We start from the raw sequence: 10,008 nt of genomic DNA, 5'->3' as shown, positions 1-10,008 counted from the left end.
CCTGATAGGATAGGGTAAGTTGTCTTTGTCTGCAAGACAGCTGGGAACTGGGGTTTACAAAATACTGTTCTAGCTTCTTTTTGAAGGAACATTAAATGCTCCCTAATGATATATTGCCATGGTGCTCAAAAATTGTGACCATCAAGGAGAGAAAAATGAAATTTCTGATTTCATATTTTAGTCTGCTCATTATTTAGGCTTTTTATGAAAACAGAATTTCAAAATGGCTTTCAAAAAAATGCCTAGCTGAAGTTGAGATGGGTTACGTTGAGGAAGAGTATATTCCAATTCTTATTTGGAGGACTTTGATTCCATTTCTTTTTTATTTGGCCTTGTGCTTTCTTCTCTGTCTTCTCAAGCAAGAAAGATTAATCTAATATTCCCAGTGACAAAAGACACACTTTGCCTTGAACCTATGGATAGTGAGAAAACCCAAAAGATGGAAACAACAAAGCTCCCACAAGAGATGTGTACCTTTTATATGCCTCTATTTCTTTCCTTCCTTTAAAAAATACCAAATATTGGCAAAGGGAGTGTTTTGGATGCATCATATGGACAGAAATACAGTCTTGGATCTCAAGGATCTTCTATCTTCAACTTTTCTATAAGCGGCTAGAGAGTCGTAGAGATAACTAGAAAGACATGTAGTATGGTACAGTGCCTTTCCTGTAAGCTGTGTTTACAATTGATGTAGAAAGACAATTTTGTAGTCTCCTTCAATGTCCTCATGACCAGTGAAAATATGTAATTATTTATTTGCACAAAAAGGCTTAATTACCTAGATTTCTCTGTGAGACAATGTTTTGGGAGTTTTTAATTAGAGTCAATATTTCAGATATACAGAAAATTATAGAAAATAACATGGTAACCATCTATGTATGCAACAGCAAATCTTAACATGTTGCCATATTGTTTCAGATTCTTTTAAAAGAAACACAAATTACAAATGTATTTGAAACAACCCTCCTTCATTTCCTTCCTATTTACCATAGGTAACCTGTATCCAGACGTTAGTATGTATCCCATGTTTCTAAAATTTTACTATGTAGTTATGTGCCCATAAGCAATGCTATTATTTTTGTGTTTAAAATTTTATTAAATGATATCATACTGTTAAGTATACTTTTGCAACTTTACTAATATAGTAGAATTTATTTCTACTATCCTATTTTGTGTTTTCCATTTACCATGCTTTTTCTTTACTTCCTTTTCTATACTTTCCTTCCTTCTATTGAGTTATTGAGTTGTTTATCTCTCATCTCTACTGCCTTGGATGTTATATTAATATGTATTAATATTTAAAAATATTAACCTTTATTTATTATGGGATGAAAAGGAGTTTCTCTGGTAAAGAGTTGCAGTTTCAGGTTTATTTACAGAAAGCTTTATGTGACATAGAAAAAGTATCAGGAAAAAAACTTGCTATTTTCTTATAAGCTTATACAATTTTAAAATTGGTCTTTTCTTCATTATAATTATATATATCTTTTAAACATTTTTTTTTTTTTGGTTGGTTGGTTTTATCCATTTTCCTTGGATACTTTCTCTTTGTTGAGAAGTTCATGGTAGTCAAGTGTATTTTCTTTCTTTCTTTTTTTTTTTAAGATTCAATTTATTTATTTGAGAGAGAGAGAGAGAAGAAAAAAAAAGTGAGGGGGGGAGGGGTAGAAGCAGGGTCCCAGCTCAATCCCAGGACCCTGAGATCATGACCTAAGCAGAAGGCAGACATTTAACCAACTGAGGCACCCAGGTGCCCTTAGTATATTTTCTTCATAGTGGTAAAATCAACAACTTACTTTGCTTCTCTTTTACATTTATGAAAACAATATACACTTTCATTTTATTTATTCAATGTTTACCTTTAAATTTATAACATGCACATTCAACTGGGCCTAAAATATTGTCAGCCTCTTTTGAACAATACACAATATTAGAAGATTCACACTCCCATTATTTCTGTTCTTATAATATTTTGGTTTCACCTTTTCAAAAATCCTCTCATCTTAGAAGTATTTATCATTATTGCTTTTTAATACTCAACATTAATTTAGATTTACCAGTATTTTTACTAAGTTGTCTGTTCACAATTCGTACTTATAGAAAATTTTTCCTGGGTTAAATTTCCCTCATCTTGAAGAACACACTTGAGTATATTTTAGGCAATGATTTATTACTAGTAAACTATTTTAGTATATGTCTGAAAATATCTTGATTTCAGTCTCACTCTTGAATGACAGTTTGAGTATAGACTTCTTGATTATTTTCCATTAACAATGTGGTGATGCCTACTATTCTACTGTCTTTTGTCCTCAATTTTTGTTGATATCTGATAATGTATTATTGTTCCTTTGTAGGAAATCTTTTTTATCTTGTTGCATTTAAGATTTTCTTTCTATTGTGTTCCGTGTTTCGCTTTATTTAGGTGTATATGATTTTTATTTTTTACTTTATAGGGCTCAAAGATTCTCTACTCAAATATTATTTTTTTCCTACTCTGTCTATTCCATCACTCTGGAACTCCATTTAAACATATAATGGACATTTTTATTCTATTCTCCATATCTCTTATTTTCTTTTTCATATTTCCCATCTCTTCATAGGTAAGTGGTACATTTGAGGTGATTTCCTCAGCTTTGTCTTCTACCTCATTCCTTTCTCTTCATTTCTTTAAACTCCACTGAGTTTTTAATTTCAATGATTATTTTTTAGTTTTGAATGTTTACTTTTATTATTTTTTCAATCTTTATGTTTATTTTTATAATGTTCTCTTGTTTCATTATGGTTTCTATTCTTTTATCTTTTTAATATTTTAAAACTCTTATTTTATAGTCTCCTTAGGATTTTCCTATTATTTCTAGTTCTTGGGGTACAGTTTTTCCTGGGTTCCTGATCTCTCTAATGATGGTTTATTTCTTCATGTGATGTGCACTTTTTGTTGTTGTGAACTCATCTTCAGTAGGGTATGCTTACTCTATGGAAATTATATTGTCCTCTGAAAGTATCCTCACAGGAGACTGTCCCCACATAACAGTTTTTAATTTTTAATAGATTTGCATTTCCTATCTGTTTCTGGTATCTAAGGATTTCCTTTTCTTATGTTTTATCCAGCATATATATGTTTTTGTTGCATGAGGCAAGACTGGACCACTCAGATTTAATTCACCAGCTTGCTGAAAGTCCCATATAGTGAAAAAGATGAATTCTCTGTCTAATTTAAAATTGAATGAGAAACATAGCTAATTTAATGTAAAGTAAAAATTATGTATAAGTGTAAAGTCTTAGAATTACCAACTAAAATGCCAGCATTTTAGTAAACCTTAGATTACTAAATTAGATTTGTTTCCTTTGTCTAGATTATGTTTCCTTTGTGTGTGTGTATTTACTTTGTGATGAGATTTGTAAACCCAGTGGCACTGGATAAAGCTTGGCAGTATTTTATAAGAATTGGGTTTAATTTTGCTTAGTCAAATTTCATGTACTAGATGGAAAAGCACTGAAAATGAAATTTTAGATAAAAGCCTACTGTTGCAACAAATATCCACATTTAATAAGTAGGAATAAAGCTATGACACATTTCATAAGGGGTCACACACAGTTGGCAGAAAGAGCAATGGCCTGGAGATTTGGAAAGCTGTACCCTGGGCTTTGCTTTGCCTCCTTCTAGTTGTATGAACTTGGGCAACTCACTGAAGATCTTCGAGTCTCAGTTTCCTCTTTAAAACAGGGGGGCTGGAGTTTAAAATTCCATAATTCTAGATAGTGCAGAGATAGTGTCATCTGAAAATACCTTGAAATCCTATCACTCCCAAATAAAATAAAATAAAATGAAATAAAAGGTAGAGAAACCCTGACACAAATTGCTCTTTTTAAAATAGAGTGTAGTATTTGGGAAATAAAGTGAAAAAAGGGGGTGCCTGGGTGGCTCAGTCAGTTGAGTGTCTGCCTTTGGCTCAGGTCATGATCTCAGAGGCCTGGGATCAAGCCCCGCGTTGGGCTCCCAGCTCAGCAGAGAGCCTGTTTCACCCTCTCCCCCTGCCTCTCCTCCTGCCTGTGCTTTGGTTCTTTATCTCTCTGTCAAATAAATAAATAAATAAAATCTTAAAAAAAAAAAACACTGTACTTTGGATGACAGAATTAAGAAAATTAAAAGACAAGCCATAGACTAGGCCAAAATATTTGCAAGCACATAACTGATACAGGACTTGAATCTGGAATCTATAAGTAACTCTCAAAATTAAATACTGAGAAAATAAGCAACACTTCCCTCTCTCATGCAAGTGGACAAAAGACTTGAATAGACACTTCATCAAAGATACACGGACTACAAGTAAATACATAAAACAATGTTCGACATCACTGCCACAGAGATATGCAGATTAAAACCATAATGACATGGCACTACGACTTATTTGAATGGGTAAAACAAAACAAAAAACCTGATAATACCAAGTACTAGGAAAGGTGCAGGGCAACTGGAATTCTCATATGTGGTTGGTAAAAGTGCAAAATGCCCCAGTCCCTTTGGGAAAACAGTTTTGCAGTTTCTTATAAACATACATTTATCATTTAACCCAGTAATTCCACTTCTAGGTATATACCCAAGAGAAATGAAAATGTACAGTCACTCAAAAACCTGTATGCCAATGTTTGTAGTGACTTTATGCATGATCACCAAAACCTGGAAAACACATATATGTCCCTTACCTAATGAATTGATAAACAATTTGTGGAATACTACTCAGACAAAAAGGATTGAACTATTGATATACATTACAACTATATGCAACTCTAGATGAAACTCAAGGTAATTATGCTGAATGAAAGAAAAAGCCAGACTTAAAAAGAATACATACCATATGAGTCCATTCATATCACATTTTGGAAGAAACAAAACTATAGAGACAGAAAACAAATCAGTCATTTCTAGGGCCTAGAGGTGAAGAAGGGGGTTGACCACAAAGGAGCACAAGGAAATTTGTTAAAATGATGAAGTGTTTTATATCTTTATGATAGCAGTGGTTACAAACCATATGCACTTGTCAAAACTCATAAAACTCACTACTATACACTAAAAAAAAAAAAAAGGATGCGTTTTACCATTTGGAAATTATGTCTCAATAAACCTGACTACTCTCAAAAGATTTATAAACAAGGCTGATCACAGATTTTAACATTAATACTTAAAATATAACCTCCTTTTAGGGGCACCTCACTGGCTCAGTTGGAGGAGTGTGTGAATTTGATCTTGGGGTCATGTGTTGGAGCCCCACTTTGGGTAAGAGATTACTTAAAATAAATAAATAAACTTAAAATAAGTATAATCTCCTTTTCTCTCATTTTTTCAAATGAAAAAAATTGTATAACTGAGAAATTAATAAGGAAAATAAAATATTAAAATTTAAAATATCTAAGTATCTAAATTAAAAATTAAAATATCTAAAATCTATGGCCTTAAAATAAGTAATATTAGGGGTGCCTGGCTGGCTCAGTTGGAGAAGCATATGACTCTTGATCTCGGGGTTGTGAGTTCGAGTGCTCGCTTTGGCAGCACATATACTAAAATTGGGGTTGTGAGTTCGAGCCCCACGATGGGTGTAGAGAGTAGTTAAAAATAGAATCTTTAAAAAAAATCTAAATATATACAGATTTTAATATAATAATATAATGTTAGTAAGTAATGTTAAGGTTAGTAATTTTTTATCTTTTTTCACTTTTTGATCTTATGAGTTAAATGTCAATGAAAAAATTGTTTTTCAGAGAAATAATACTGTTTCATTTTTCTTTCAAATAATATTGATTCTAAAGTTTCAAATAAACCCAGCTTGCCACCTTCAGGCAAGTGAAAGATTTACAGAGACTATGACTGGAGATAGAACATTGATTTTGTAGATTTCTCAATAATCCTTAATCATATCTTGATCACTCCATTATTAGTGCCTTTGTGAGATTTCCTCTATCCAGGATCTTTCCCTGGCATTTACTGGAATATTCCCAATTTTCAAATCTCAGTTCAAATGCCACTGACTCCGAGAAGCCTTCCCTGATCACTCTAGCTAGTTTTTCCTCTTCTAAATATTTTATCTCCTTGAATACATGTAATGTCATTGAAGGTAGGGATCATGTCTTACACATATTTTTATGCCTCTCTATGACTATTAAAAAGGATACATGTGGTCGCCTGGGTGGCTCAGTCGTTAGGCATCTGTCTTCGGCTTGGGTCATGATCCCAAGGTCCTGGAATCGAGCCCCGCATCGGGCTCCCTGCTCGGCAGGAAGCTGCTTCTCTCTCTCCCACTCCCCCTTCTTGTGTTCCTGCTCTCGCTATCTTTCTGTTAAATAAATAAATAAAATCTTAAAAAAAAAAGAATACATGTAAGAGTTGTGTATTCTCATATTTGCTGAATGAATACATGAATGAATGAATAGGAAGTTAGAGTAATCATTGAGCCTTCTTTTGAAAGAGGCATTATTTTACTAATAGAATAATGGAATTCTACACTTTTATTCAAGATTATATGCATACCTGTAAAGCATCAATTTTTATTGGCAATGATTAGAAGTGTCTCAATCCTTATCAATCTCTCAATTAAATTATATCACTGATGAATGATTCAATGACTGCTCGGTGAGGGGCTCTGTGATACTAACTCAGATCTTAATATCTGCTCATCAGAAACATGAGATTAAAAAGAGAAGAAAGTATGATGATTTCTCTTTTTATTTTTTTATATGAGATTGACTTAGACCTCTGATTCCCTTTTTTTTTAAGATTTTTAAAAATTTTATTTACTTGAGAGACAGAAAGAGCAAGCATAAGTAGGGGGGTGGGGAGGGGTAGCGGGACAAGCGGACTCCCCACTGAGCAGGGAGCCTGATGTGGGGCTCGATCCCAGGACCCGGAGATCATGACCTGAGCTGAAGGCAGACGCTTAACCGACTGAGCCACCCAGGTGCACCCCCCCCTTAAAATATTTTATTTATGAGAGAGAGAGAGAGACACTGTGCACGAGCAGGGGGAGGGGCAGAGGGAGAAGCCGACTCCTGGCTGAGCAGGGGAGAAGTGTGATGATTTCTTTTACCCTCAGTTACATTGATTCATGCCGCAAAGGAAACAACGCGTCTACAAGCGTACAAGTCTTCCCATCTAACAGAACTTGCTGAGATTTACAGCCAGACTGACATGCCATCTGATGTGTACTCCAAGTAAAGCTGGTTGATGACCTGGAGCAGGTGCAGGACTCGAAGCTTTCAAAGCTTTACTTCTTTTATCAGCAATCCTGATTTTCTAAACGATGAAGCCCATCAACCCCACTCCTACCCAAATATCCTGGTAAACCTGGGTATAGTAGGGCCTCATGGGGACCCAAACATTTTTGACAAGGTTTTGGAGCATCTCAGCACAGGACCCATGGCTATGACCCACACGGCCAACAACTTGGAAAGGTCACCTTGATTTATTTATTTACTTTAAAGATCATTTATTTGAGAGAGAGAGAGTGCGTGCATGCATATGTGGGGGGAGGGGTAGAGGGAGAGGGACAAGCAGACTGCTGAGCAGGGATCCTGAAGCAGAGCTAGATCCCAGATCCCAGGACCCCAAGATCATGACCTGAGCTGAAGGCAGACGCTTAACCGCTTAACCGACTGAGCCACCCAGGCGCCCCCTCACCTTGATTTATTTTTAAAGGAGGAGGGTTCCACATTTGAGGATGGTTCATCTTCCTGAATTTCTTCCATTAGAACTTCCAACCCTTTTTCTTTTGACCACTTTGAGGGCTCTATTCCTTCTCTTGGTCTTCCTTTCTCATTACATTCTTCCTTCTCTCTTCCCTCTCCCTAGTTCCAGTCCCAACAGTCTTGAGAGAAAATAGTTCTTCATGCACAGGAGGCTCTGGTCTTGGCCCTTAGGTCAGCAGTGTCCTTGGATCTTTGTTTCTGCTCTGGTGGGGGCTGGAGAGGAAGAAAGGCCTTTGGTTTACAAGTAAGTTAGAAATAGGGAAGGAAAATACAGAGGAGCAATCAGATTTATATTTTGGGATACAAATCTGCCACAAATGCAGATTTATAATACTGCCTTAACTAAAAGTTTGTTCTGTCTCTTCCAACCCTGCATCCTTTCTCAAAATGTGAACTCACTTTTTCTCCTTCATCAGTACCTCTGTGTTTCAACTCTCCCAAACACACCTTCTAATTGTACCTCAATGATTTCATTGACCATGTCTCTTTAAAATTACCATTTATACACTGTAGCAGTGGCATCTTGTTCTGGCTATTCTTTTCTTTCCCTTTCATTTAGCTTAGTTGATTCTAACCAAACATCTCCAAATGCATCATGCATATTTTCAATTTGCTCCCTAATTCTCTTCTCACCCACTTACAGTCTGGCTTCTCTCTGCCTCTCTTTACCAAGACAACTATTGTTTTGGTCAAATTCATGAATTGGAAAAAAATGCATGTACTTTGACACCACTGCTCACTCTCTTTCTGTGACTTCCTGTTGTGATTAGCTTTCTACATAGCACCACTTGCCTGGTGTTTGTAACTTTCTGGATTTTATTGTATTAATATCTTTGATAATTTTTCTTATGCTCCATTAATTTCTTTTAAGTTGTAACATTGATTCTATAGTCTCCTTTCTTTCCTGAAGATGATTTAAATATTTTATTCCATTTTGTAAATCTCTAATATTGAGCCTCCTTCCTTTATTTTGGATGCTCAGAAACAAATTGCTTGGATTTAAGAACATTTTGAAAGACTATCTATGAAATAGCAGAGTGCAATTTATATTTCTCACATTTTTTTTTTAAAGATTTTATTTATTTATTTGACAGAGAGAGACACAGCGAGAGAGGGAACACAAGCAGGGGGAGTGTGGGAGGGAGAAGCAGGCTCCCCACTGAGCAGGGAGCCCGATGTGGGGCTCTATCCCAGGACCCTGGGATCATGACCTGAGCCAAAGGCAGACGCCTAATGACTGAGCCACCCAGGCGCCCCAGCAGTCGGTACATTTTTAATGAGCACAGAAAAATCTTGGAGTCCAATGACATCTTTTGAAGCCTGATCAGACAACAGCATACTGGCCTTTAGTTAATGGTGAAGGGACAACTTTGAGTTGTATTCTTTGGTACTAAGTGTTGGTTAATTCTAATAGTAGGGATGGTTGAAAAGCCCAAGAAACAATCTTCTAGCATTGATTTTGTTACAATTGACACTATTTACAAAGTTGGAAGATTCTACAACAATAAGATCTGCCCTCCAAAGTACCTTTTCTGAAAAAGTCACCCCACCTCTGATTGTTGCATATTTGTTTAACTTTTCTGTTATTGTGGTTTCCAAGAAATCCATATCCATCAAGTGAGTTTAATTCCTCTGAAGATCAATAATTCACTCACCATCCAGAAAATTCAACAAGTATTGAAGGCCCATTCTGAATCACTTTGCTGGGCTGAGTGTACCGTGGTTTTCTAAAAGTTCCCGCTCTAGTTGGGGGAAAGGGGAATAAAATAAATTGAAATGCAGGGCCCTATGGAGGAAATGAACAGCGTGTGGGACGGAAGCTTTGGACACTACAGAACTAGAAGTTCAGCTCTGCAACTCAGTAGTTCTGAAATGAACAGGACACTTCAGAATGAGCAAGGTGAGAATGTGTTGTGGAAGGATGCACTCTAGGAAGGTTCCAGCTCCGGGCAAAGGGTCACATCACGTTAGGTGTGTGAAGGCAGAACAGGGTTACAGTGACCACAGGAGCTTAGAAGAGGGGTGTCATCTGGCTCTTCTGAGCACAAGAGAAGTAGGAAGGGGTCCTTCCGGACCTTGGGGATGGCATCAGCGCCCTAGGCGCAGCGTACACCAGCAAAGGCAGGAAACCCTCGGGACTGGGCCCTCGGCTGCTAGCCCAGCCGGGTCGCGCCGGCGGGGAGAGCTTTCCGGCAGCCGCGCGCCACGTCAGCTAACAGCTCCCCCTCCCCTCGTTCCAAGTCGCACGCGCGGAAGTAAACACCTCGACGT

General features: G+C 36.7%; 1 pseudogene; it reads right to left on the bottom strand.

Annotated features, from left to right (window-relative positions):
* Nucleotides 1-7,144: 7,144 nt before the first annotated feature.
* LOC118544337 (ATP synthase F(0) complex subunit j, mitochondrial pseudogene) lies at nucleotides 7,145-7,408 on the bottom strand (annotated as a pseudogene).
* Between the last annotated feature and the right edge of the window lie 2,600 nt (nucleotides 7,409-10,008).

The sequence above is a fragment of the Halichoerus grypus genome, chromosome 2, assembly GCF_964656455.1.
Source record: "Halichoerus grypus chromosome 2, mHalGry1.hap1.1, whole genome shotgun sequence".
Lineage (NCBI taxonomy): Eukaryota > Metazoa > Chordata > Mammalia > Carnivora > Phocidae > Halichoerus > Halichoerus grypus.
The sequence above is the reverse complement of the archived record's forward strand: the minus strand, read 5'-3'. Positions and strand labels throughout refer to the sequence as shown.